General features: G+C 40.6%; 1 protein-coding gene across 1 annotated transcript in view; it reads left to right on the top strand.

The window, feature by feature from the left end:
* LOC308189458 (uncharacterized protein) overlaps positions 1-27,382 on the top strand; it is a gene marked incomplete at its 5' end in the record, with an annotated part of 69,610 nt that overhangs the window by 23,709 nt on the left and 18,519 nt on the right. The gene's annotated exons all lie outside the window — the stretch shown is intronic.

Genomic DNA, 27,382 nt, shown 5'->3' with positions numbered 1-27,382 from the left:
CCTGCATCTGGGCAGAGCTCCTTTGGACATTGCTCACTGAATCCTTTGACTCTTTTGCACGGAGGCTGGAGCTACCTGGGGTTTCTGCCTGGTGCCCCATCCGGGACATTTATTTAAACCCTTGACTCCCTTTCCACCAGTGCTAACATAATCCCTTTAGTTAACCCTTTAGTTAACCCCAAACCTAAAAGACCTACTCCTTTCAACTCTATTGTCTTTTCTGCCTTCCCTCTCCACTATTCCCCTGCTGCAGCCCTTACCTTGTTCTTTTACCTGCTCCGCTTTCTTCTTTTCTGCTCCTCATGATTGATTTCTTTTCTCTTTAGCCTTTCCTATTTCAGGGAGGAGGTTGCCTCTCCTGGCCCCAAGCAGTGCTCTTTCAAAGTCTGGCTTATTCTACCCTCCCTTTCTTATTCTTTATTTTACATTACAGCAGAGCCTCCAGCTGGTATTGATAATCACTGAAAAGAGAGTTCCTACCCAAAGTGCTTAGAATGTAGGCGCATTAATTCCACAGGTTAAACAGAGGGATCCCTTTTATGTACATACATTGTTTAAAAACAGTAATTAAAAATATTAAGAATCTAATTTGGTAGCATTAAGGTTATAAGTACTAATAGAAATGCTCATTTGTATGGCCATTTTAAAGATTCTTACTTGCCTATAGGTTATTTTTATTCTGGCTCTGCAAGATTTTTTAAACTATCTTCATGGTTACAGAGTGGTAATAAAGTCAGTTATCCTGGATCTTATCTTTCTTTTAAAATATTTTATTCTTTTTGCACTCAGTTCTGCTTTCTTGGTTTTGGTAGCCCTCTGCAAAATAGAATAAATATTTTCATTTGGTTCTGCAGGTGGTGAAAGACATAAAACATTAGAATGGTCCTTTAAAACAGCTGTAAACTAAAATGATGCTTGTAAACTGAAATACTGCAGTTTTGTTCACCCTGAATTTTAAAATAGTTTCATGAGGTAATTGAGCCTTAAAGGATCTGGATTTTTTTAAACTATATTATGTTATTATGCAGTTGCCACAGGGGAAGCATATGTTAGCTGCCAAAAATCTAAAACTGGATTCTTGGATGTTAAACAGATAAGATTAAGTCATAGTCTTCAGCTCCACTAGAAGCAAGCACAACATTCATCTGGAGCATGTGACAGCTACGTCCTGGAAAACTGTTTCTAGACAGACATTCTTGGCTGCTTGCATAGGCTAAAATAGGCAGTTCACATTCATTCGATCTGCTGAGTTTTAAGCACCTCTGTAGAACTATTCAGTTGAATATTTTTCCAATTTTCCTGAAGTGTGGTATTGCTTCTTTAGGGAGACTTGTAAATTAAGCCTTTCACTTAAGACTCGTATACTCTTGGATTTCTGTTATTCTTACTGGCCACTGAACACATACTGTGACATTTGATTTTTAAGACTGACTTTTTCTTAATTGTATTAGCAGGTTTGAGTCTGTGTTGGATTACAGGTATCAATTTGCGCACATTCTGTATTACATTTTATTGTGCCCTAAAACATGACAGGCACTACACTGAACAAAAAGAAAGATAAAATCACTTCCCTGAAGAATTTACCATCTAACTTTAGATTAGAAGGAGGGCAATAAACAGCAGGAGAAGATGGCGTGAGGAACTACCTCACACATTACAGCAGTAAGATCAAGCTGTTAAGCTGTTGGGGCTTGTAAACACCTCGATCACTTAACTAAATGGTTTATTTAAAATAATTATGATCAGTGAGCCAGTAATTGTAGGCACCACTGAAATGAATTTAAAGGAGGGATTTGAATCAAAAGTTCAAATTCAGTGAACTAGAATCAGCACTGCATCTCATGAACAGGGCAGAATGGCACAGGGAAGCTTGCAGTAGAGGTAGGAAAGTGGGACATCAAGACTGATGTCAATGGTAAGTGCAGAGAGCAAACCTGTATACATAGAAATTACGTGGTTATGCAGGGTATTGAAGATGTGAGTGGAAAGTCTAAATCTAATGTGATGGGTAAAGGAGACCTAGTGGACTGGTTTAAAATGGCCCTCAATGACTGAAGTGTTTCAGCTGACTTAGCAAGGTCAGCATCAGTGTGTTTGAGAGAGCATGGTCCCATTGCCAGGTGTACCAAACTGACAAGAGGCATTTAGCTTTCTGTGTTAAAGCAGCCCAGCTTTGGATGAGTGTTTGACTACTGGAGCAGAATGAAAACTTGGAAGAAGATTACTCTGTAAGCACTACAGCAGGTTTCTTACATAGTCCCAAGTCACCCAACCCTCATCACTACCACACACAATCTCTGTCCCCATCAAGTTGCACCAGGGGAGGTTTATATTGGATATCAAGAAGAATTTATTCATGGAAATGGTGGTTAGGTATTGGAAAAGGCTGCCCAGGGAAGTGGAGGTGTAGCCATCCCTGGAGGGATTTAGGAGATATGTGGATGTGGTCCTTAAGGACATGGTTTAGTGTTAGGTGGATAGTTGGACTTGATCATAAGGGTCTTTTCCGCCTAAATGATTTTGTGATTCTATGGCTCCACAGTGGAGCCACCCTGAGTTTCCTTCCTACAGTGTCTATCCTGAAATGCCTATTGGAGCAGTGGCCAAGTGCTGCATTCTAGGTTAGACACGGCTTGGTGGCTTTAGTTCAGTTCATACCATTTCGATAAACATTGCAGCAAGTGCCGTGTTTGCTTGGCAGTGAGGACAAAGACTGCCTGACAATAACTTCCTTAAGATAATCTGACTTCCCCAGTGAATTTTTCTTATAAATATAAGGCCCAGAACTGCACCTGGAAATTTTTGCTGTTGCTGTCTACAGTCTGTTACGATACCAATATGAAAAATCAAACAGCACTAAAATGCAAAATTGCAGTTGCCCTGTCTAAGACTCAGTTCAAATCCACGTGTTTAACTAATGTTAAAGAAACTTGGACATCCCAGATGATCCAGTATTTGTGTGATTTCAAATCCCCAGGCCTCTATACCTTCCTCTTTGATGGTCTCAAATGGTTAGCATCTAGATTTTATGTTGCTGAATCTTGCATGTTGTCAGGCAGCACCACGTCGATTAAATTGCACTCAGGAGAGAGTTAACCACAAAGCCGTAAGTATTCTTGACAGGTCATTCTTGCTTGAGCCTGGTTTCTTATGTATAAAGATTAAAAATCTTGTCACAGATGGTAAAGAATGAAGTACATGCAAAACAATGGAGCATCAATAACTCATAAAAAGCACTTAACAGAACTGGCAGAATTTGAATGAGCTGGGGTATACATTAAACAAAATAAGACTAGTAATAATGTTGAAGAGAGAGTACTGTAAAATAATTTCTCTAAGTGTTGAATGCAGGTAGTAATTGACAGTGATTGTTCATTTCAGTGATGAATGAGTGTAAGAATTTTATTTTTATTCAGCACTGTATCGAACCCAGGCAAATGAGAATAACTCCTTTGCATTTTGCTTCATTTGCTTTCCTGAATATTCTACATTAATGATATTTGAAATTAACGGGTTCCCATTCTCTGCTCTGCTGGGTCTGGTTTTGCTCTGCTCCCCTTTAAAAGGAAACCATTCTAAAATGGGCAGATGTAGCCATTGGCACCCACCAGACTCTTTAGTTAGATGGTGAGAGCTACTTTATTCCCTTATCCTGGTTGCCAGGATCTTGGCTTCAGAAAAAAAAGGCATGACCAAAATACCTTTGCATGAGAGCTTGTTCCTGCCTGCTGGCCTGCTATTGGCAGGTGGGACAAATTACAACAGCATTCTCAAGCAATGAAGAGGCTGACATGCAAAGCTACTTACCCAGAAGCCCAGCTTGGTAGCCAGGTTTCCCTGAGTAGAGAGGAGAAACAGCTCCATACTTTTTACCTATCTGCTGCCCCTCCAGATTTCCATCAGATGAAGAGAAACCTTAAAGATGGTAGCCATGTGGGCTCCGTATATTTTCTTCCACAAGTGCTTCTGATTCTGAACTCGTCAAAGCAAGGCAGCCCTGCTGATTGAAATGCAGCCCATGCTAGAGTTATGTGCTGGCTAATAAATGGCAGTAGTTTAATCAGACTTAACAATGTTATCCTATTCCATAACTCACATGCAAAGGGCAAAGAACACAGCATTTTATTGACAGTTCTTGGAAGTTTATGCTTTCAAAATGTAGTTTTTGACAGCTGGGTTTGGCTCAGTTGCCAACACTGAGAAGAACACTAGAGACCACAAGTGGCTTGAAACGGTGATGTATTAATTTAATTTATTATTATTATTTTTTTTTGGTATAACTTTCAGTCCATAAACACCTTTGTTTTTATGGAATACTTCTAAGAGACCTATAAAAGCTGACTAAGCAAGCGTTGTGTCTGTAGACTTCCATTCATTACACAGAGCTGTACACCTCCACAGAAAATAAATTATGGACCACAAAATTGAAAATCATTGGCCTACAGCTTCCTGGATAATCTTAATATTTGAGAGACAGGACTGTCTCCCAAGACACATGTAGAAATTCATATAAATACAACGAGAAAAGTGTTCTTTCCATAACTGAGTAATCTAAACTACTTCTTGGGCTTCCCTGTGGGTTTCCTATCCAAATACCAACTCAGCCTGTTCATGATTACCCTGTGAGAGCTGCGTTCACAACCTGCAGTGGTAAGGCTGCAGAACATGGTAAAAAGGAGCGTAGAAAAACTGGGACTGCTCTATGACATTATTATTATTATTATTATTGTATACATTATTAAATTGCTGCAGTCTGAGCGAAGGTGCTCAGAAGGCTATGTTTTTCCTGTTCTTTTTAAGTTGTCAAAGGATTTGAGTTACAAACACTGGGAGGAACAAAGTATGCTGCGGAAAACTTACCACTAGACAGTCTTGCTGCACTTAGGACAGGCCACCCCTCAGGCAGATTTGTGTAATCTACACAACGTGTAATTTCCATAGGTGTGAACACCTTGTAGGGCAGGATTCAGATGAAGATTTACACTGCTGGAGAGCAGTGAGGCTGCTTCTTCTAGGGACAGGTTCTGGAGCTGCTTTGTGTACTCAACGTTTCTGGAGGACAGAGGAACTGTTTTAAACTCTGTTTAGCCTGAAGTTTAGAGTAACAGAGGGTGCTGACTAGTCCCAGATGGTCTCGGCTTTTTGTGGCTGTAGGCAGGACACTGGTTTCAGGAAGTATGTGTGGGCTAATGCAGGAATGCAGGATGTGAAAGGGCACAAAGTGCACCAGCCCCTCTGAGCTTGCAGGCCCGGCAAGGAAGGGGATATACCACAGGCCCTTAAGGGGGATTTGCAAGCCCTCCCTAGGAGGATGTTTGATTTTTGTGTCATCCTTGGCATTAGCATAACCCAGGCCAGCGCTACTGTTTGTGGTGGGGTTGCTGTTTCACTGCTGCTTACTCTTCCCACTCTGCACCTCTGGCATTTACAACGGCAGCGGCAGCCCAGGCAGCACAGTCTGTGGGGCTCAGGAGCAAATGAGCAGCTGCTGGTGCTGCAGAGGAGGCTGAAGAGGACAGAACCACCAGCAAGGAGCTGCTGCTGCCCACTGATGAGTGGGTGCCTGAGAAGTGGATTCCTCATCCCTGCTGCCAGCCCAGCAGGCAGGGAAACACGGCCTGCCTGCCCCAGCCATGCATTGGGGCAACCTGAGTGCTAGACACAGCCCAGCTGGACCAGAGCCAGCTTGCACAGCCTAAGTGGTGGTTTGAAGCTATAATTAAGGCCAAGTAAGGATAGTAAACATCTGAAGCCATAGGGTGGAATCAACGCTTTGCATGAGCCATTTCAATAACTGGTCGAATTTTACTTTTGCTTTTGGCCAAGCTTTTAGAAGGTGCTTGTTAGATCAAGCTAGCTAAAATGATCTCATATTATCCTTAAAATCCACATCCAAATAAGTCGTTAGTGAAGTTTAAGGTTAGGAAAGAGTTTTTTAACTGTGAAGGAATAGAACTGCTCCAGTTCCTACTTCAAAGAAACGGGTTGAAGTCAGAAAAGCAGTAAATTTTGTGCCCCCTAAAGAAAAAATTGTCACGTTCCACATTTTATCTGAGGATGGCTATCTGGGACAGGCACATCTGACCTAAAGGTGTGTGGGAAGAGGGGATTTGCAAACATAAATGAGTCACATTCATTAACTGTTTTCATTCTGCTAACTAAGAAAGAAACTGAAGCTAACCTATCGGTGGCTATTTCTGCCCCACTCCAACTGCTGTGCTTGCACACTTGGAATTTTAACAAGTGACAGGATTCAGAAGGACTGGCTGCATAAGTTTGAGCAGGTGCTAGAAAAAAAGTGGGCCAACAACGTATTTTGGTTCATGTCTGCATTGATATGCAAATAAACCACAGCTAGTAATTAAATACATGTGTTGTTTCACACTGAGCCAGGTAAATCCAGTTTGGAAAAAAAGAGTCTGATGGTATATTAGATTGCTTATAGGAATAAAGTAGCTGCTTTGTACTCTCATTTTCACACTGGTAATTAGCATAAAAATTCCAGCTCTTTTCTGTTTTGGATTATGGTTGAATTCTGCTATTTATTATTATTTTTTTTTTTAACAAAATTTAAAGTTTCTGTGCTTCTGAGTGCTGACTTTTTATTCTGTTCTTTGCATAGGATAGCTGTCCAAGGCCTTCTGCTTTTATTGTCCATGCTGAATTTGACTCAGGTTTAAATATATTTTGCATATTTCCTTACCCTGTAACTGCAATTGGTTTCAGTGAGACTTACCGTCATCTGCTGCCATGCTCTAGTGCATCTGACCAGTTACAATTGCAGGGTAAAATAGCAGTTTGTGGGATTTTTATGTGTGTCTACAGTTTTTATGTTGCAATTGTGTAATACTCTAATTGTACCTCTGATATTTTAATGCTTACTCCCTTAAGTGGGTCTTGAAAAGATCCACTGAAGTCCTATTCCTTAGTAAATTACCTGGAACGGATAAGCAAGTAGAGCACACTTATGGTCCCTCTTTTGTTTTCCTGCTTATGCTAAATCCACTTCTTTTTTTTTCTCGGCCAGCTGTCTGAGACATAATTATCCAGAATTGTGACTATCAGTATCCTTAGACTTAGGTGAAGCTTTTATGTGGAGATCAAATGCCTTATATTTCGCAGAAAAGCTTAGACTAAAGTACAGAAGAGCTCACTGAGAAGCTTTGAGTTACCGTCTCTGCTCCCTTGCAGGTGGGGTGATGCTCTCCCAGCTGCAGAGGACCCTCCTGGCGCTGTACCTTTTCACTATTTTTCAAAAAATTTTCTTGTTGTTATGGTTACCAACCACCAACCACTCACTCTTACCACAGCCCTTGTTTCAATCACAGCTTTGAACAACCTTATCTCTGCTCCCGTGCCTGCTTCCACATGCGTTTTCCTTCATCTTTGATGGTTTACTACACTCCTTTTCCTCAACTTCCCAGTCTCTTCTGTTTCTAGTAGGACAAGTTCGGATCTTGTGCACACCACAATTTTCTCCTCCTCCTCCAGACCTCCATGGGCACCTGTCCCTGATACTGCCATCATCCCTAGTGCGGTACCCACCACACTGTTCTCCCTCTTTCTCTTGTGGCCTAACGCTTCCAAAACATTTGCAGCCTTCCACCCTCTCTTCACGTTTCCCACACTCTGGCTCTCTGGTCCCTTTCTTGTATGATACATGTATATGTATATCTATACACATATGTATATATATAAATGGTTTTGATGTGGTAGTTGGTCTCTTGGGGGATTCTGTGCTCCCTGTGGCCTATTTAGCTTACTTCCCAGGTGGGATAAAATTAACGGAGACACAATACAGGCTGGGTCATGTAGCTAAATCAAGCCTGGGGCTGCAGGCTCAAATAATGGGGATTCAGGGTAGGAGGCCTCAGAATTAACTCATTTTGTGTGAAGGTTTAAAGGAGCAGGATGGCTCTAGGAGCTGTTATATCCAAATGAATTCTTCTTTACTGCCGGATAAAGGATCTAGTGATTTACGGTTGGAGTGTGAAGGACAATCCTGTCAGCAGAAGCTCAACCAGAGAAGCTTATAAAACCTACACTCAGTGTTGCTTGGCTTCAGCTGGAATATTTGTGTTTCTCTAAGTGATGTCTTCTCCTTGAAGTTTCTTCTCTTCTTTCACTTTAATTTGTTTTGTCCCTCAACTTAAAGGAATGTTTCATTGTAAAGTGGTAACTACTTGCCCTTACAAATGTGTCTATTTCTAAATGAATTACATTATTTAATTAGCAATTATTCTGTAAATAATTGAACTGAGTCACACATAAATTTCAAAGACTAAGGTGCTATTCTACTTAATGTTAATTAATATGACTAATCTAATAGATAAGAAAATATGAATAATGAAGTCAGTCTTTCTACCACATCATCCACGACACTTTTATGGCCTTGGTTATCTGGAGAAGTAAAACGACAAGCTCTTCTTCTCAGTCAAAAGAATCTCTGACTGTTTTTTCCCTGGATCCATATTTTAAGCTTTCCAGGACATGCGGATCCACAGTTGCATTGTGCTACTGAGAGCAATTAGTTTCGCTTAGCTTTCCTTTTATTTGAGAGAAACTAGACTATAATTCTGTGGTTTGTTAATGAACTTCTAAGTATTATTTCAATCACGCTTGTACAAGCAATGGTTTTATTTATTTCATTTATTTATTTAAGTGAGAAAGAAACGCTAGTTTCTGAAAGTTTTTGTTTCACATCAACTTCTAAAATTCTGCTTGCTTAAAAGGAATGCCAATGTTTAAAAGCTTGCTCATCATTGCTTTCTAGTAATCTTGGCATGTATACCAGGTATAAATCTCAAATGCTGATTAAATCTCAAAGAGAACGGGGGGATCCAGAATTAGTTGTTTGCAGGATGTCATACCTTATAAACACCAGGGGAGAAATAAATTAACACATCTGAAGATGGATTGTGGTAAAGGTCTAGAATACATAAATAATTCTTTAATGATGTGACATCTACATTTCCTGTATCAAACTATATTAGCTGAATCATTAATGGAATATTAGGTGAACCAATACAGATAGCAACAAGCTGTTGCCCTGGTGAGGCAGGAACAATGTATAGAGCAATGGGTCAGGCAAGAATAAAAAATGTAAAGGTCTGTTTGCTTTCCAGTAGCAGACCTTGAAAGCCCTGGAAAAGGGCCACCAAGCCTGCTTCAAAGGACAGCCTCTGTAACAGCACCCCAGACCTGGGAGAAAACTTTGTTAACAGCTGATCTTGACAATTTTTACTACTCTGTCAGAGACTGTCTCTACTCATACCTGGAAACTCATGACTGAAAACAGACCTTGCTCTCTGTGAATGGGCAGTTCAGCATATTGCTTCTCCTGGGTACCGGGGTGAGGGTCCACCACTGTGCCTATGGTCTCTCTGCTTCACAAGGTAAGTACTAAGTACTCCTTGGGCAGAGCTTACAAGATTATCAGAGTTGACAAGGCTGATGTTTTGATGACTAAAAAAGAACAAAAACCACTCCCCAAAACAAGCCACTCCCCAGTACTAAACCCCATCTCATTGATATAGGTCATGGTGTATCAAGGAAGGCTTTCTCATGGTCTGGTACTCTCCCAGAGCCACTGAAGGCTGCTGACTCAAGTTTGATCTTCTGGCTATATTTGGAGTAGGCTGGCACTTGAAGGAGAGCTAGACCTTCATTGCCTAGTCTTTGAAATAAAGAGTCCATGACACCAAAGCAGTGGCATTAGAAAATCCTCTTTCAAAGCTCCCCAGGGCTACTTATATCTCTGCTCCAACATTTCATTTTAAACAGCTGTAAATCTTCTCAAAGGAGGCAATAGGTCATTGTGTCTTTTTAGGTTAGCCTTCAGACCAGATAAAGGGTTGTGTGCAGAGACATTTTACCTGAAAGAACAACATCAGCTCAGTCACTTCTTCAGGTGAGACTGCGAAAGAACAGCTAGACACTAAACATTCATTAACACACCTAAGTTGTTTATAGCCTCCATCCTTGCTCAGCAGGTTTCCAGTGTTTCAGGTCTGATATGAGTCCACAGATGGCCTGAAAATGGCCTCAGGCATGTCTGGGAAAAACTTTTCCAGACATATTTCTGGAATGAATGCAACAAATATTTGTATCAGTCATCCCCAAAACTTCTGAACTCCACTGATTCTGGGTGGAAGAAGTGTAGCCCCCAGGTTCTTCTCTGAGTACTTTATGGAGCTCCTACTTATCCTTGATTATCTTCATCCATCCGGGCCAACAAATCCCTTCACTTTTCTTCACAGTCTGACAAGTTTGAAGAGTTTATAGAGTTCTAGGTTAGCATTATGAACACTGGTTGTGGCAGATAGCCTGGTTACTCTGCAAGAAAGGGGAGAGGGAGGGATTGAGAGATATAACCAGTAGGCAGAGCATAATGGCCACTCACAGAGCCTGCAACCGCATTGAGAACCATCTGCTCACTTTTCTCCATAGTACCAAACACATGCAACAGGCGGGGAAGGGGAAGAGAGAGGAGCACCAGTTCATACAGCAGGCTGTGCTTGCCTGGCATTAGGCCTGGCACTGAGTTACCTGGTAGCTGGGCAAGATTAGGTCACCTGCCAACATGTTATTGAGTCAACATGTTCTTGGCTTTTAATGTGAAAGTTGAGGTTAGGTAAATAGGTTAGTGAGGGAAAACTGTCTCTGAAAACTGAGTGCTTGATGGAAGAAGGTGTGGGTGCCCTGAAACAGTTTTCCACCAGTCCTGTTGGCCCTAGAGAAGTCCTGATTATGACCGTGGTTGCACATTTTGCCCTTTTGCTGTGGGAGAGAAATACTGGAAGCTGCCACCTTGTCAAGTGAGGGGGTAGATGTGCTGCCTCTGTGGGGTTTACTGGCAGAGCTGGGTTTCCTGGCACAATGTTGGTCCGACCATGCCACAGGGCACACAGCGAGGAGCGAGATTTTCCTGCTCGGCTGGCCCCACAGCTCTTTTGGTCCTCCCTGATGGTTTTGAGAGAGGGTGCTGAGGGGAGTAGGGGGGTGTCCCAAGCACCCTGAGCCATGGGCACAGCTGTATTGCCAAAAGTGAAGGTTGTCCAGACAAGCACTCGCTGCTGTGTGGAGTGGGCACATGCTGTGAAGTGAGGAAAACAGAGGTGAGGTTTCAAGTAAGAAGTGGGATTTTAATTCAGAACAAATGCAGAAGACCACAGTATGTGTGGTATGTTCAGTACAGCTTTGAGGCTTAGCTGTCTTGTTTTTAATTATATTCTAATATGATAGCATGCCACATTATTCATGTTCTTAATAATGGTTTGTATTGTTTAAGGAGATGCAAGCAGAGAGACCCTGGGGATATACAAAGCTCAGACTTTTAAAAGTAGTAAGATTCAACTATTTCAAGTGTTTGTTTCTTTTAAAGTGCTCTGTCTTCACCTGCAGCACACCCGGTACCTTATGGCCCAGGCCAAGAGGGATTTAAATAGGACCGCAGGAATTATGAACAGGATTCTTAGCTCAAAATCAGGCATCCAGCTCTGACATGTTCAATGTAGGCTGCCACAAGATGTTTTACACAATGTTTCTGGATCATCATTAAGCAAAAAACTTGTTTGAGTGTTACTCCCTTTGAATAAAAATGACTTACCCCTGGCAGGTTTGATACGACTACTTTACAAATCAACCAAGGGAATGACAGGTACATTAATGTGAGAAATATATATGGAGTTAGAACACAATACTCTTAGCGGCATTTGGTGAGGAAATTTTTGTCTGCAAATTGACTTTAAAAAACAAAAACAAAAGCAAAACACCCTTATTTAAATTCACTATCAATAATAATGAATTCCTGGAGGTGCTGGTGTCCTCCTCCAAGCTGCGTGCCCTGGTGAGCAGGGCCTGCGCTGTGGTGCTGCAGCATGGGGATAGCCTCGAGTACCATATACAGCAGCAGTATGGAAAATAATCCTAAAAAGGATTATATTGTGCCAGGATTTAAAAAAGAAGAGAAGAAGAGAAGGGATCGGAAGAAAATCAGGAAACAATTAAATGGGCTAAATGATTACAGAAGGAAATGTTCAAAAGGAGATGGAGATGACCAGATGAAAAAAAAGAACAAAACAAAACAAAAACACATACTGGTGGGAGAGGACATCCAGTAAACTGGAAAAAGAAACAGGGGGTGAAGGGAGAAAGCTATTAGTGTGTATATCCAGTGATAGCACATAACACATTTTCATACCTCATTGCTCTATCTGACCTCTTTTCAATGACTGCATACAAAAGCCTTGCCCTGTTAAGATATGCACAATCCAGGATCAATATTGCACTCACAGCTACAGCCAAATCCTGTTTGCCATACTTTCCTGAATACTACCATTGTTTAAGTAGAATTTGGCTGCAATACGTTATTTATTTTTATGGGTCGCTGATTCCCCTTGAATGAGGAGACTGAACATCAAGGAAAGAGGATTGGGAGAATCTCTGTGGGAATTAGCAAATAATCAACAGCTTGAGCTCCTGTATAGTAAGGCTTGGTTTTCAGGTACACCTTAAACTGTAACTCCGTGTCTGCATGTAATGATTCCAAGCATAGCTGTTTCTTCACAGGACTGCTTCACATCTGCTTTACAATGGCAGATGCAGATTGGGAAAACAGTGAGTATAATGTAGATCTAATTTTCAAAAATAAGGATTTTTTCTCAGATTGCGAGTTATCATAGCTCCAGGATCTAGTTTCCTGAAAATCACAAGAATTCACCCTACTCAAAGTACAGATCCAAGTACAATGATTATTTCATTTACATGAAACAGTTTAAAAACAATAAAATAACTTACCCCCAAACTTAGATCTAGTAGAAGTACAATATTTCTTCCCAACTCTGGATTTTAGTTTGGCTATCCGGAAAGTGGTCTCACAGAATAGTACTGCCAGATGATACCAATTATCTGTTCTTATTTCCCCGTTTAATTTCAACACTGAAGGACCTGATTGTACCCTTAAAGAATTTATATCTAAGATGACTTAATTTTGTAATGTAGACTTGCATCTACTTTTTTTTTTTTTAAATGCATATGAAGATGAGCCTGTGTTTTAAAGTTTTGCATGAAATAGTATGCAAGTTATTTCATCTACTAGTAATGGAAAGTATTAGAATGCCATGATAGTCACATGCGAAACTTCAGCTATGCGTATTGATATGGTGCTTACACAGGACTTCAGAATTCTTTTTAGCCCCTTGCAATGTGTTTTGGAAGAGTGGAAGAGCATATATATTCCAGTAAGCCCAGCATGAACTCAGAGAAGAAAGAAACTGGGGATGAATCACAGTTTATGTTATAAATATATGACTGTTAATGACACAACTGACAAATTTCAGATCTCAGTCTTATGCTGAATGAAGAGTGAGCGTTGCTGAGTAGACCACTTTTGTGTCTGCTTAGGCAACGTAAAGAAGAGTTGCAATATGACCATGGTCTTGGCTTGAGACAGGTGGGTTCTCCAGTATTGTGAAAATTGATCCATTTTGCCAGACGGGAGGATCTAATTCTCTGGCATCATCTTTTGGAACCAGATCCAGCTTATTCTGCAGATAATGTGTATTTATTTCCTCTTTGGCTTTTAAGAAAATAGGACTAGTTCTTTGGCATGTGATGGAGACAACACTGCATTCTGGAGGCCCTTGTGATTGAAAAGTGGTGTGAGGTGCTCAAAAAGAAATCCTTTGGTTGTTGTTGTTCTGATTTCAGCTAAGAAAGCCTCTGTAATTCTATTAAAGGAGTAGGAATTGCAGGTTGAAAACGTGCAGATTAAAGGGGAACTGAAGGGAAAAAACACCTTTGATTCACATACAATTATTATTGTTAAAATACCAGACATTTATATTATGTAATACATCTACAGTATTTTAGTAAATAGCATTTCATGTGGAGACTGGGAATGCCCTCCACATGATATATTTCCAGCCATAACTGAATGATTAATGAAATCAGAGTCTGGGTATTTAACTATGTATAAAAATCATAATGTGCCAGCCTGTGCCTTGGGATAATGGAGGCAGACTTGTCCTGACAGTGATCCAAAGGGATTTAATTTCCCAGATATTTAATCCAGACCATTTTGTGCCTTAGTCTGCACACCATTACAGTTCAACACAACATTACATAGCAAAGACATTAACTTCTTAGAAGGTACATCATATGTGATATGTTTTTCATTCACGAGAGCCACAGGACAGAGCCAAAATGCCATGTTGTAGAGTTTGGCTGTCATGATCAATTTGTAAAATGAAATAAGTATCTACTTTATTTCTTGTAAATCAAAATCAGCAGTGAAACATATTTATTGCCATAGGGACCATATTTAAAATTCCAGAAGCTGCTCAGCTGATTAATTTGATCTGGGAAGTTTATAGATCTCTTGAATAGTAAATATCATCTTAGTAACAAAACATATAACTTTGATAGAGAAATAGGATATAAAAACCTCCAACAAATTAGGTTTCTGAGAGATTATCAAAGTCATATCAGATAGAAGCTGAATGAGATGAGGATCTTACACTGAAAATAACAGTACTATCTATAGCTCCTCACTGTGACTGTCTACCTAGGTAAGGACTCTAAATAGCACATAATTATAATGTATAAGTGTTTCTCTAAATTATTATTCTATGTAGCATTTAAAAGTTAATGTATTCATGCACTTTTACAACACATTCCCAGATTCAGTGTAGGCCTCGGAAGCACGAGAAGACACTCCTAGTCTCTGTACAAATTGAATAGCATATTAAAAATAACTCATTTAATATGCTTCTAACAATATAAAAAAGCTGTTCTTTATTTTAAAATATGTTTTCTGATAAAGTAGCTCAATAATGTGCAATTTCATTCTAGTAAAGTTTTATGAGAATAGACATTTTCTGTTTTAAATTATATTATTCAAGATAGCTGGCTGAAGCCTCTAGTGGGAGCTGGGGGAGAGGGGGAAACAGGCTGCTGACTGTTACCAGCTCAGCAAAGCTATGGAGAAGGCTAACAGCAATATATCTAGGAAACATAGCCCCCTCCAAAAGAGAAATGAGTTTACCAAACCGTCAACTCATGTCTCTATAGCTCGTGATTTGCTTGCTGCTATTTCCCAATTTCCCACTGGGAAAGACATACATCCCAAATTCTTTGATTTGTGTGACTCTTTTTTTTTTTTTTTAATGTCTTAACGAGATGTGAAAAAATGGAAATAGATCCCAACTTCCCCTCCTTAAAAAAATACACCTCCTCCTTTGCCAAATATCTACCACGACTCATTCTTTTCCCCTTCATGACCTCAGTCATTTCCCACCAAGGTGAGAAGCTTGAGTCTAGGGCACATCTCCTTTCTCCACAAGCTTCAAAGGACTAGCACAAGCAGATTTATCTAAGTTTTTCCTTGAAAATAAAAGGAAAAATAAATAAATAAAATCAAGGGATTTCACAGCCAATTCTCATTCCCCCTTTAGTGGTAACTGAGTTTGGTTTTATCCTCCCCTCATCCACCTGAAGGTGGAATGAAGGCTGGAAGGCTGGGCTCCAATTTCACCACACCACTCAAGTGGCATCTTTTTGTGGCAAGAGTGTCACAGCCTGATCCCAATGAAATCAAAGTAATTCACGTCTGAGAACAGTAAGGCAAGGTAAGAAAATGACCATTATTTGTAGGTGAGCTTTCTGTAGATATGTTAAAGGAGCACCCTGTGTTATGAGTACTATGCTTCTTTGAGAACTTGGCCTTCTGTGTAAACTGAAATTGTTTTGCTATTTTTTCACTGAAGTTAATTGAAGGTCAAAATAAATGATTATTCTGGCCTTTCCTAGCTTTATTAATATGTGACTGTGTATGTGTGCATGCATATGCACTTTTTAAGCCAAGAGAAGACCTCAAGCTATCAGTGAGATTTATTTACAATTCATACTGAGCCTTGCTCTTTCCCTTGCTCCAGCTGTACACCGCTAGCAAATAAGGAAGTATTTTCAGCTGTCGTTCATGAAATAGTCAGGACCTGCAGCCACCCACGGATGCTGCAGTTAGAGCTCTGTGCACTGGCTTGCTTTGGGCATAACAACGCGTGGGCACAACAGGGGTGAATGGCCGTGGTGTATTTAAAAGAAGTAACAACACTCTCAAATTTTGCTTGGTATCATGGGATGATGGTATGACTAGTGTGTAAATGTTTTGGGTTTGTGTTCTGTATATCAGATCTTTACATTTCAGGTAGTTTACTGCCGGTAGGTGCAGGTGCCATTTTGTGAAAGAGGGTTTGATGCTGTATGTTACAAAGTTGACACAAAAGGGTTTACTGTTTCCCTCCCTCTAATCTTGTTTCCCCTTAATCCAAAATAAATTATTTGGGATGCAAGTGTAAATTTGCTGTTTGCATACACAAGTGCGTGCATGCACTATCATGTTATTATTTAAGCACAGGGCAGCCCACGCCAGGAAATGTGATAATTGCCGGGTGTGACACATTAACCTCCTCTGGTGAGAAATGGCTGAGAACCAGTTCAGCTGCTGGCTAAAGTCAACTCACAGCCCTGGTAGCTATGGATGCTATGTTACTGGCTGCAGAAGAAAAAAATCTGTTATAATTTCCAAGGTGTAGGATACAAAAGTTGGGTGAGCTGATTTGTTCTGTGCAATTATTTAAGAAATTTAGATAGTATTGCTGTTATTTTTTACTGGAATTGCTGGGTGGAGCTAGTGGCATGTAGTTAGCCCTCCTAGATTTTCCCTTTTACACAGAGCATATGCTTTATTGTGTCTGTGGGTTCCCAAACACTTGAAGTATTTTGTCAAGTGAAGATATGTTTATTGTCATGCTGATGATGGATAAATACTAACACAACCATTTTCCCCCAAACTTTCAGGCAATAAGAGGATATTCGATTTAATAAGTATGAACAGAGTATTCTTAAAGCATCTAGATTCCTTTCCAGAACTTTGTTTCTTTGTATATATTTTTGGGACTTTATGCACATATGGTAATGTTGGAAGGGATCTAGGTAAAGTGATAAATCTGGCGGTGTTCCATGTGGCTACGTGTCCCACAGTCCACGACTGTTGGCTGAATTAATCTGTCATCCAAATGACTAAATATCTCTGTGTTGCAAGAAATTCAACTAAGCAACTTTTGCCCTAAAAAGCAGAGCCATCCAGAAAGCTCTAATTTAGAGGTGGGGAAATTAGAATTAACCAGATGATGTTAGAGAAACTTATGAGTTACATGTTCTAGCACTTGAGTGTTCTAAACCAGCATGAAATAAAAGGTGTTGGGAAGGTTTTGAAATGTTCGAAATCTGACAGAACTGAGATTGAGATAAAAAATACTTTATTTTTATAAGGTTTACCTTCTCCGTTCCCTCACCTCTCATTGCTGCTTGATACTCTTTTTTTTTTAATTATTATTTTTATTTATTTTAAATTATAAGTTATGATAGTGTACTATATGACTTTGGGGAAATGCTGTGCTGTTAATCTCTCTCCCCTGTGAGGGAGGGCTCACAAACAGTGTAATTCCCTTTGCCCAGGTAGCAACTGAGCAATTAATAACAGCTATCATAGTGATTTTCATACAAGTTTTCAACACCTAGGAACACATATAAAACCAAAAGGCTGCTTTGCATACTTATGTTGATCAAGCAGCCACAGCCTACAATAAATTTCAGTGTCTATAATGTGGGTTGAAGTTGAACTAACAACTTAACGATGTCATCCCTTATTGTTGCCAAACTCTGAGCTACCCAGCCTCTGTTTCTGTGAATAAAATTTCTGTATGCCTGTATTTTGATGTGAATTATTTTTGTAAGTAGCCTTTTTCTTCACTAAGTTTCATTTTCTTCTTCTAACCAAATTAAAACATGGATCTGGTTTGTTTTGTTTAGGGTTCGTTATATTCCAGAATATTAATGAAAAAACTTCATCAGGCGTGGCAGAAAGATTTTTAAGTGTATAAAAATATTGCCTAAAATTAATTCTGAAGTACTTTTTCATTATTGTACTGCTACAGTTCTTTTTCTAGATATTTATATCATGTGGCTGACTACCTATTATAGTTATCAAATCCTAAGTACTTATAATAAACAATGGGCTGAGAAAGATATTAACTGGAAATATACAACAAATCTGTGATTGAGAGGCATTAAAGGCAGTCAGGACAGACTAGTGAGCTATTTACTAAAATATAAGAAAATAATCCATGTAGATAGTATAATATGTAACTAAACCATCCTGCAATAATGAGTCCAATCAGCTCTTCATTTTCCTCAGTTCTGTTCCTGAATTCAGGCTACTTGAATTTCTGAAGACAAGTAAACAAGTTAGTTTACTTTTATTTTCTTTATTATGAGGTAAGAAAGGATCTGTTTTAGATAAATAAAATTACAGAAAATTGCAGACTTGAAACTTCATCTCTGTTGCAAAGTCTATGAAACTTAATCATGTCTTTTTTTTTTCTAACGTCACTATACTCGCTAGTGCAGATTGCCTGTTAGTAATTAGAGAAATTTCTTTTTTACATATGTGAAATTGGCAATAGTCAAAACTGAGTTATGCTTCCTTCTCCTCTTTATTCTGCAAACCAAAGCACTATGCAGGATGAACGGTTTTTGAAGGCTGAGTTCCTGCTTTAGGACTGGCCATCCCCTTAAACGCCTACAGTCCATTTACCAAGTGAAATAACAGAGTAAAAATAAACTCATGACCCTGAAAGCATTGGTGGCTGCAGAAAGACTTTTAGCCCTTTAAATTACAGGTTGCAGAAACATTACACTGAATCATTTGATCCTTAAATTGCTTTCTAAATTCTGGATGCCTTGCATTCAACTCTAACTCTCAGCCACCAAAAAGATCTTGATGTAAAGCATGGTGGCTGGCTACTTATAACTCAGTTTGGTAAGAAATAATAGAAAAGCTTGTCTTTGAGAGAGCAGGAAGAAAACCTGACTGCAAGAAAACATTTGAGAGTATCCATTCGTCTGTAATCACTAGTTTAGCTTTTTCTACTTTGTATGTTGCCTTGCTGAATATCTGTCTTTGTACAGTGTCAGATCTGGTATAGACATCTGTCTCTGGTGCACTTCATAAATATAATCCTAGTTTCCTCAAAAGGGAATTTCCTGGAGCCTCACTCACCCCATAATAGATACTGCACTTTGTAGTGCGTGAAATCTGGAGGTCACAGTAGTCAGTCGTGCCCTGAGTGGACCAGATCAGTGTTTTGGGTGGGGAAACCTCCTTTTGCGTATTCAGTCAGAGGCATTAGAATAGCTTAAGAGCCAGGGATATGTCATGTAAATGAACTCAAGCAGCTCTACTACCTATTATGCTCATAGTTTCCTTCTATTCTGAGGGGCCTCATTGGGTATAGGAATTAGTACAGCCCTGGGGCTTCTCTATTTGATTAACCAGAGCCTGGATTTGTTAAACTTCCAGACATGCTGCAAAGTCCTTTTCCCTTCCAGGAAGCTTTTGAGTAAGGATTCAAAGGTGAAAGGGTTGGAGGTTAAAGTTCTGACCCTCCTCTCCCCCAAACCCCTTCCCTTCAAGAAGGGAACAAAACAAATCATTTAAGCATGTGCCTATCTAACTCAGCATTGCCAATGCTCATATGTTTTGTGTTGATCTTAAGGCTTTAGCTGTGGGAACTGAGATTCAAATGCTCAGCTTTAAATTAAAACCCAATTTTGTAGTTCTTGTGGTTCTAGACTACGGCTTGAAAATATCAGTCCAGGGAAAAATAATATCTTAAAGAAAATGCTGGCCTATTATTTTGGAATGTAGTGCTTAGCTCAAGATTTTTTGAATACCTGCATTTGGCAATATTGTTAACTGAAAGCGTGGTATTACTTCCAGTAAAATAAATGGAACTGAACCCATGCTTTACAAACCTTACTGAGTTGGGGTCTGATGATCACTTACGGACAGTTTAAAAAAGAAAATGTGACTTACTACTTGCAGGAAAGCTGGCTAACTGGAAAAACTACCTGCATTTTTCTATTGTAAGTATAATCCTATAATCTGTATTCTACTATTGGGGTTCTGTACTTATTTGGAGACTTTACTACACAGAAGATCAGATTTCTGATTGTCTTTATCACATTGCTGTGTGAGCGTCCTGTGGTGGTCACAGGGAATGTGTCACGTTTGTTGGCCAGGAACAACATTATATGCAAAAACATTACCCAACAACCTATTTAGCCAAAGAAACCCTTGGATAATGACTCAGACTTAAGCTGTGGTTTTTAATATTCCTCCCAGGATTTCTCACTCTGCTCTGCCTGTGAGGAGGAGGTAGGGAATTGAACAAGGTGGGGTAATGGATGAGCGGAGTACTTTGTACTTGGCAGGGTTTACAGTCTGGGGTTGTATTTTTCCTTTCTGCAGCGTACCCCCTAGGGAAGATGCCTGTATGCAGAGTGTTCAATTATCTAAGCTGTCAGGGACATGCATGTTGTCAAAATGCAGGCTTGCAGCAGATTTCTGGTGATCTTTACAGATGGCCCAGGTCTCCTCCTCAAACCTTCAGCTTATGTACTAGATTAATCATTTCATTTAGGGTGAATTGTGAGTGCATGGAAGAGAGAGGTAAGTTACACAGGAAAGAGACAAACTATTGTGAAGGGGGCTTTTTTTTTTTTTCCTTGCTTTTTTGTCTGCCAGTAAATGAAATACACTGCAGGAACAAAGCATATATGATTATCTCTTTCCAGAAAGTGCCAAGGACATCAAGGATCTAAATGTCATTATTCTGGGTTCAGGAAGAGGGAACTCAAGTTCTTCTAGATGAGGGAACAATAAGTGATATAGATATGTGGGCTAGAGAAATTCCATAGGAAATCTACTATGAACAGGAAAAATGACCATGTGCTCAGCTTTAATTATTACTGTCAGTTTGTGACAAAGATGAACCAATGTATTCTCTAGGTCACAGGCAGGCTCTGAGAAGATGTGATTTGAATTAGATAGCTGTGACTTTGCTTGGCAGGAGTGTCTGGTTCACAGAAACTAGGTTAGTTACTTGGTGGTCTACACATTAGATACCACATTATCATAAACAAAAATGAGCAATACAAGTAATAGGACCACCTTTGGGGAGAAGAGTGGAGATTTGCTGTAGTCTTTACTTGTTTCCTTCCAGAAAGGAAGCCCCCACTGTTCCTTGGAGGAAAAAGCTGAAAGAGATGGGCAGTACAGAGAGAAATTTGTTCTAAGCTTTCAGGAAAATTGGTAACACTCAAACCACATCTGCAGTCAAAACTGTGAGGCTGGGGATGACCTCTGTCTGAGAACAGTTTGTATCCCAGAGACAGATTCTAAATCTGTCCGCTTTCAGGTAGCTAAAATACTGAACAGCAAATTTAATGGAAGAATTGTATATCCCTGTTGCCAGCCCTCACTGTCCCCAGCCAGATATTAAATGAAACAACAAATTCCTACTGTAGGCCCTGACTTGGCAAAACAGGTTATGTTGCATTGTTTTCAATTACTTCCATATTAGAAGTTAATCTCTTGCTTAAGTGCTTTGTAGACTTGAGACTGTGGTTCTTTTTGAGACTTAGTTGCAACTTTCTTGAAATATTTTTCAAGCCGTCCATCAATTATGCAGGTAAAAACCTTAGATGCACAACCCACACATAACATGGAGAATCTCACTCAGCTTTTACAGGGGTGAACTCAATTGTCCTGATGGGATGAGCTTTCCCTCCTTACCCTGCATTATAGCTCTGCTTGTGACATGACTTTCTCAGTCTTTCTAGGAGTAATGCAAAGCAAAGCCCAGGACAGAGGGTCCTGGCAGGATCTCACAGTCTTTTGACTTGTAAATGCCTCTTTTTTTCAGTAGTGTGAAGGTATATAGTAGCTGCAGATGTACTCATCATTCTCCATCTTCTACAATGATTATGGAGGTTGAAGATATTTGGTTATGTTTGGAAACCATTTGACGTTCTTTGCAGAAAGACCCCATAGAGAAGTAAAGTATCCGTATTATTGCTTTATGAAGGATCTCTTTAAACTAATGATGCATTAATGAGTGGACTGGTATGTTGAATCTTTCTCATGTATAAAGGGTGCAAAGTAATTTCCCATAAATTGCAGCCCATTATTATAAATAGTTTGGCATCGGCTTCCCTAGAGGTGGAACTTTAAGCCAAATATACTGCAGCAGATGTGGTGACACATTATGTGGAAGCTGTTCCAGGCACTGTGCTGGATGAGTTGGTGTTGCAGGCTAACAGCACAACGGCACGTATTTAGAGCCATCCTACAGCAGCAATTCCGGTTTATACTGAAGGTCTAATAAATAGCTGTGTGTGTCTGAGCTGAGCAATGTGAGTTTTCCCCTCTCTCAGCATTTTCCAATGACTTTGTACCTGACTTAACCAATTACAGTCACTGTATATCAGATTTTAATGATCAAGAAGTCTCTCTGAGTTGCATTTTGTGTGGTAATTTTCATAAGAAATAGTTGTGTAAGTTGTTGCTGAGGTGCTCCTGAGAGGATGAATTTCCACTTCTACATATGGCTTTCAAGGTCTTTGCTAAACTGGAAGTGATACCAGGTATTGCCAAACAAGAACTGGTGTCCAAATTGACCCCCAAGATATATAATTATATTTAGGTCTCTAGGAGATTTTGAAGAGAAAGCTTCAGAAAAATTTGTCCCTTCAGGCAAATTTTAGGAAGGCTGCACAAACACCAGGGTAAACGGACAGTCACTTTAATTGCAGAACCAGTTTGTGCTTACGCAGCTTAAAGATGTTTGCTGCATTCTTCCAGTGGGCCAACAAACCTCCAGCCATTGTCCAGCACCCTGACAAATCCCTAAAAGTCAGTCTCCAGTGGTTTGCCTGGTTTCTACAAAATAGTTTCCCGTCCTTTTTAAGTTCTGGCTGGCTTTATCCCCAAGAGTGACTCTGGCTGGGCCTTGGTACTCTGCTTGTTCTCAGGCGGAATCCACGATGAAATTCTGAGTACCTTCAACCACCAAGGACTGGGAATGGTGTCAGCCAGACCTGGTATTGGGCCTCATCTGCTACTGGCAGGCCTACAGGGACACCTACCTCAAAGCAACATCTTTTCTTCTCTTTTCCACAACCTGCATTGCATGTGTATGCATATGCGTTGGTGTGGCGTGGCAGAGGCAGGCAAGCAGCAGGCAAAGTGGAGAGAGACTGTGTGACTTGTGACGGTGAACAGAGACATTTTCTTTCATTATATTTTCCTCCTTACAATAAAGGGTCCTGGATATTCATGGGACAGGACATCCTTTCTCTTTTTTTCTATGCAGGGAAGTAGCTATGTTTCTCTTTTTCTCCAACAACCTCCTAAAACTTGTGTGTGTGTATGCATGTACTGTTTTACAAATGGGATTTGGACAGACAGCAAGGATAACAATCAGGTTTATTTCTTATTCTCTAGTTTCCGAGAGTGTGTCAGTTGGTATCTGACTGAGAGCAGGTGTTTATTATTATTATTCTTCCTGAAGCCTGAAATTTAGACTTACTCTTGCTCACTCCAAAACTGACTCTGTAATTCTTGTCTAGGAATTGCTTCATGTGTTTCTGCTTTTTATGTCCAACACAGGCTTTATTTTTGACAATGGTCATAAGTAAACCAGTCACATTTGAAAAGTCTAACGTTTCTTTTACAAGCATATTAGTCATATTCAATAGCACTTTATGGTAACAGATCCAACATCTAATTAATCTTACTTTGTGCTTATTTGCAACATTTAATGTTAACATTTGCAACATTTAATTTTGTGCTTGCAAAAACCCACCCTATTCTTGGTCTTTCGTGGAGTCTTGTACTCTCGGGACTGAGTATGGCTCTCAGGTACTTCCCTGTAATAGTCCCAAAGGCCAGGCAAACTTTCATGTTTGGAGATAAGTAGAGAATTTGGTCCTAACTCACTCACTCACTATGGGTTACTTTTCTTAACTCTCTTCAGAAGAATCACCTCTTTAAATTTGATGCCTGACTAACATCTCAGGTCTTCTTTGGTGAAAGAAGCAATAGTGGAGATTATTTTTTTGCTCATTGATTTTACTTTGTGATATATTTTAATTAGTCCACTATACGCAACATCATAAGCAACTCCTGGCTCTGCAGGAGCAGTTGATACACCACTTCCAGCTGGTGCCAGGACAGGCCACATGTCGGGGTCCTGAGGGCGCCCACAAGTGCTAATGGCCCTGGCCCCTCCTCTGGGGCTTCCCCCATGCTTCCCAGGCCTCCATGTCAGCACCGGGGCTGTCAGATCCTGCAGCAGTGAGGCTGCAGTAGGGCCTGGCTCCAGCTCCTCATGGCCCTGCCAGGCCGTGGGCCTCATCCTGGCCTGGCCTGGCCCTGTCACCACAGAGGTGCCCCTGGCTCCTGGAGGGGGTGGTGGGACAGGCCCTGGCTGCTAATGCACTTGAAGTGCATATTTGGTATAATCACTTACTCTCCACCTCTTCCGGGGGGGGGTCCCTACTTGCCTCTGATTGTTGGTGTAGACTTTATGGATTTCTCTTAAAAAATAATGTCTCCTTTTTCTATATGCTTTTTCATATACCAATAATAGTGGTAATTTAATCACCGATCAAATGTATTGCACCACCAAAACTCCGCTTGGATGTCCGAGTCTAGTGTGTAGCACCAAATGCACGTTAACGCTGCTTTCTCCAGTGCGATAATTTTTCTTTTGGCTGGATGGCTCACAGCTGAGTAAGTCCCAGCAATGAAGTCTCTAGAGTGGTCCTATATTTATACAGACTTTTTTTCCTTGCCACATGAACCTTGGTTTCTGATTTCCCTTCACCAGATTTTTGTTTGTCTTGTGATGCTGAGTGTTTTTAAAGTAGCAGAGTGATCTATTCATCTGGAAATGTGACTGCTTATACTATCTTCAGTCATTTCTGAAGATTGCTTGTGATTTTGAGAACAGGAGGGGAGAGCTTATGGCATTTGACTGCTTGGAATTGACCAAATGTGTGGTTGATAGAGATCCTATTCTCATAACTATTGAATAAATTGCTATTTTATTTCTTCTCACTTGTGTATAAGATATTTTACAGATGGTATTTGGTTTAGAGCTTGAGAATGATTTTACCTGCTGTTTCTGTCTGTCTGCTCTTCTTATTCTCACTATTTGTAGAGCTTTGAACATAAGTGACAAAGTGTGTATCACAAATTCAGGAAGGATTCCCAAGCTGCCTGAGTGTCAGGGCTGAAATACTTACCAGGAATTCCTGCTTTTTTTTTTTCTTCCCTATTCTTTTGAATGCAGAATCCTACTGTTCATCTGTGCAATTATGAATGCACTTCCTAGAAAGGCTCTGATGGTATTTATATTAACTTCTGTGCCTGCTTTTGATTTTAGATGAGAAGTAGGGGCTATGCACCTTAAGCAGATGCAGAAGGCAGGCTGTTACACTGCACCTCTAGTCTGTGACCTTTCAGTGTGTACAAGCCAAGCAGTGGTGGGAGGCTGGATAAATTATATATATATAAGGTGCCTCTCTGTGCCTTTCCTGGGCTGTTCAATCAATGCTGTTTTGGGTATACTTACAGAGAGGTTGGCCCTGCTGACCATCATTTCTGTTGGGGTCTCTTAGTGGGGTGTTCTGTTGGGATGTCTTCAGCTGTATAACATTGCTAGCAAGGAGTTCATTTCAGGCTTGGGGAGAAAAGAAAAAAAGGGGGAATTACATGGTACATGGGAGGAGGTCTGGGAGGTGAGTGCACACAACTGACGGACACACTGGGGTGGTCCCCGGCTGCAGCAGCACACCTCAGCCCCATGGCCTCTTGTGGCAGCGTGTAAATGACAGAGCTCAGACCGGGCAGTGCAGACAGGAGAGCAGGGTTGAAAATGAGTTTTGTAGCAAGTGCCTAGCTCTGACGGGACTGTGCTGGGGCTAGCGTGGCTCAGGCTGTGGTACAGAGATGGCTTGGGGCTGCCACTAACTGTGGCAGGGACAGTGCAAGACTTGGCCCTACATCCAGCTTTCTCTGTCTTGAATGGTCCCTGCAACCCCATAGATCTGTCTGGTGAGCTCAGCACTCTTGCCCATGCAGCATGCCTTTCTATCCTTGGCACTGCTGCTGTCCTATGCCTCAAGCTTTTATCCAAAACAAAAGTTGCCTTTGCAAATAATTAGGTGATGAAGGCTCATCTCTCGCCTGCCACCCTGGCACTGCTTCTGCTCTGTGAATGGGCTGTAATAGGGAGAAAAAATGCCCTGAAATAATAACTAAATGCTTGCTTCGTCATTTTTCTAGTGGGAAGGGAAGGGGATGTTTTGGAAAGTCCTGCTTCTGCTGGCACTGTGTCCTGTGGGAAGAGGGGTTTTGGGCCCTGGTAACAACGGGGTGGGCAGGGAGCTGCCTTCCTGGGCTGTGCTGAGTGGGAGGCAACCGGGAGGCATCCTCTGAGGCACCAGCTCAGCTGGAAGGCTGGGGAGCGCGGCCGGGAACAAAGGAGCATCAGCCTGTGCAGGCAGGGAGACAGTCAGCGAAGGGATTGATTCCACACCCCCCCCCCCCGCAAAAGTCTTTGTTTTTTCTCTTTCCTAAAGGAGAACAAGAAAAGAGAGGAAAAAGAGAGGAAAAAAACCAAAAACAACAAAAAAAACCCTCCTGTTATTTAAATACATTCTGTTTATTCGTTTTTCCACTGAAATTCTTTCTTTGTATTTTGAAGAAAAATATACACAATTTAAGCCAAGCTATTCTCTTTACATGCTTTCAATTTGGAAAGACTATTTTCTGTAAGAGGATGTTTCTGTGTGTGGTGTGTGTATGTTTATGCATGTGTGCATGGGAGAGATTCATCAGCTTCAGTGCTGACAAATACAAGGGGCCAAGAGGTTCTCCCCCACCTCCATGAAGCAGGTAGAAATCATCAGGAAGAAGCACGCTGGCCAATTCTTCCCTGGGATTATACATGCATGCAATATTTATCAGAATTGCATGTCTCTGACCCTAAGACGAATTTGCTCCTACCTATTAGTTTTGCAGGGTGTAATTTGTGTTCCTGACTATTTGGTGTGTATTGTGGAATTATTTTTGAGCAGGAGTTACCTTGAACAGCCCATATTTCAATTATGTTGTAATACACAGACTTATCATTGAATGCTGACTGCCTTTACTTCCTTGATGTCAAGCACAAAGCTGTTCAGGATCTGCTGGTAATCGTTGCCTTCACAATGGGAATTTCTTTTGCCTCAAAGGTAGCTATGGCATTTTGCTTCACTGATAACAATGAAGGGTAATAAAGATACAACTGCAGCCTTCAAGAAAGAGACCAGTAAACATTGTTGCTTTAAGGAAACCGTTACTTGATGAATTGTACTGAAAGGCTGCAAAGCCATGTTACTTTAGTTCCTTAAAAAAAAAAAAAAAACA

This window comes from Anser brachyrhynchus (assembly GCF_964034855.1).
Source record: "Anser brachyrhynchus genome assembly, chromosome: 2".
Taxonomy (NCBI): Eukaryota; Metazoa; Chordata; class Aves; order Anseriformes; family Anatidae; genus Anser; species Anser brachyrhynchus.
The sequence above is the reverse complement of the archived record's forward strand: the minus strand, read 5'-3'. Positions and strand labels throughout refer to the sequence as shown.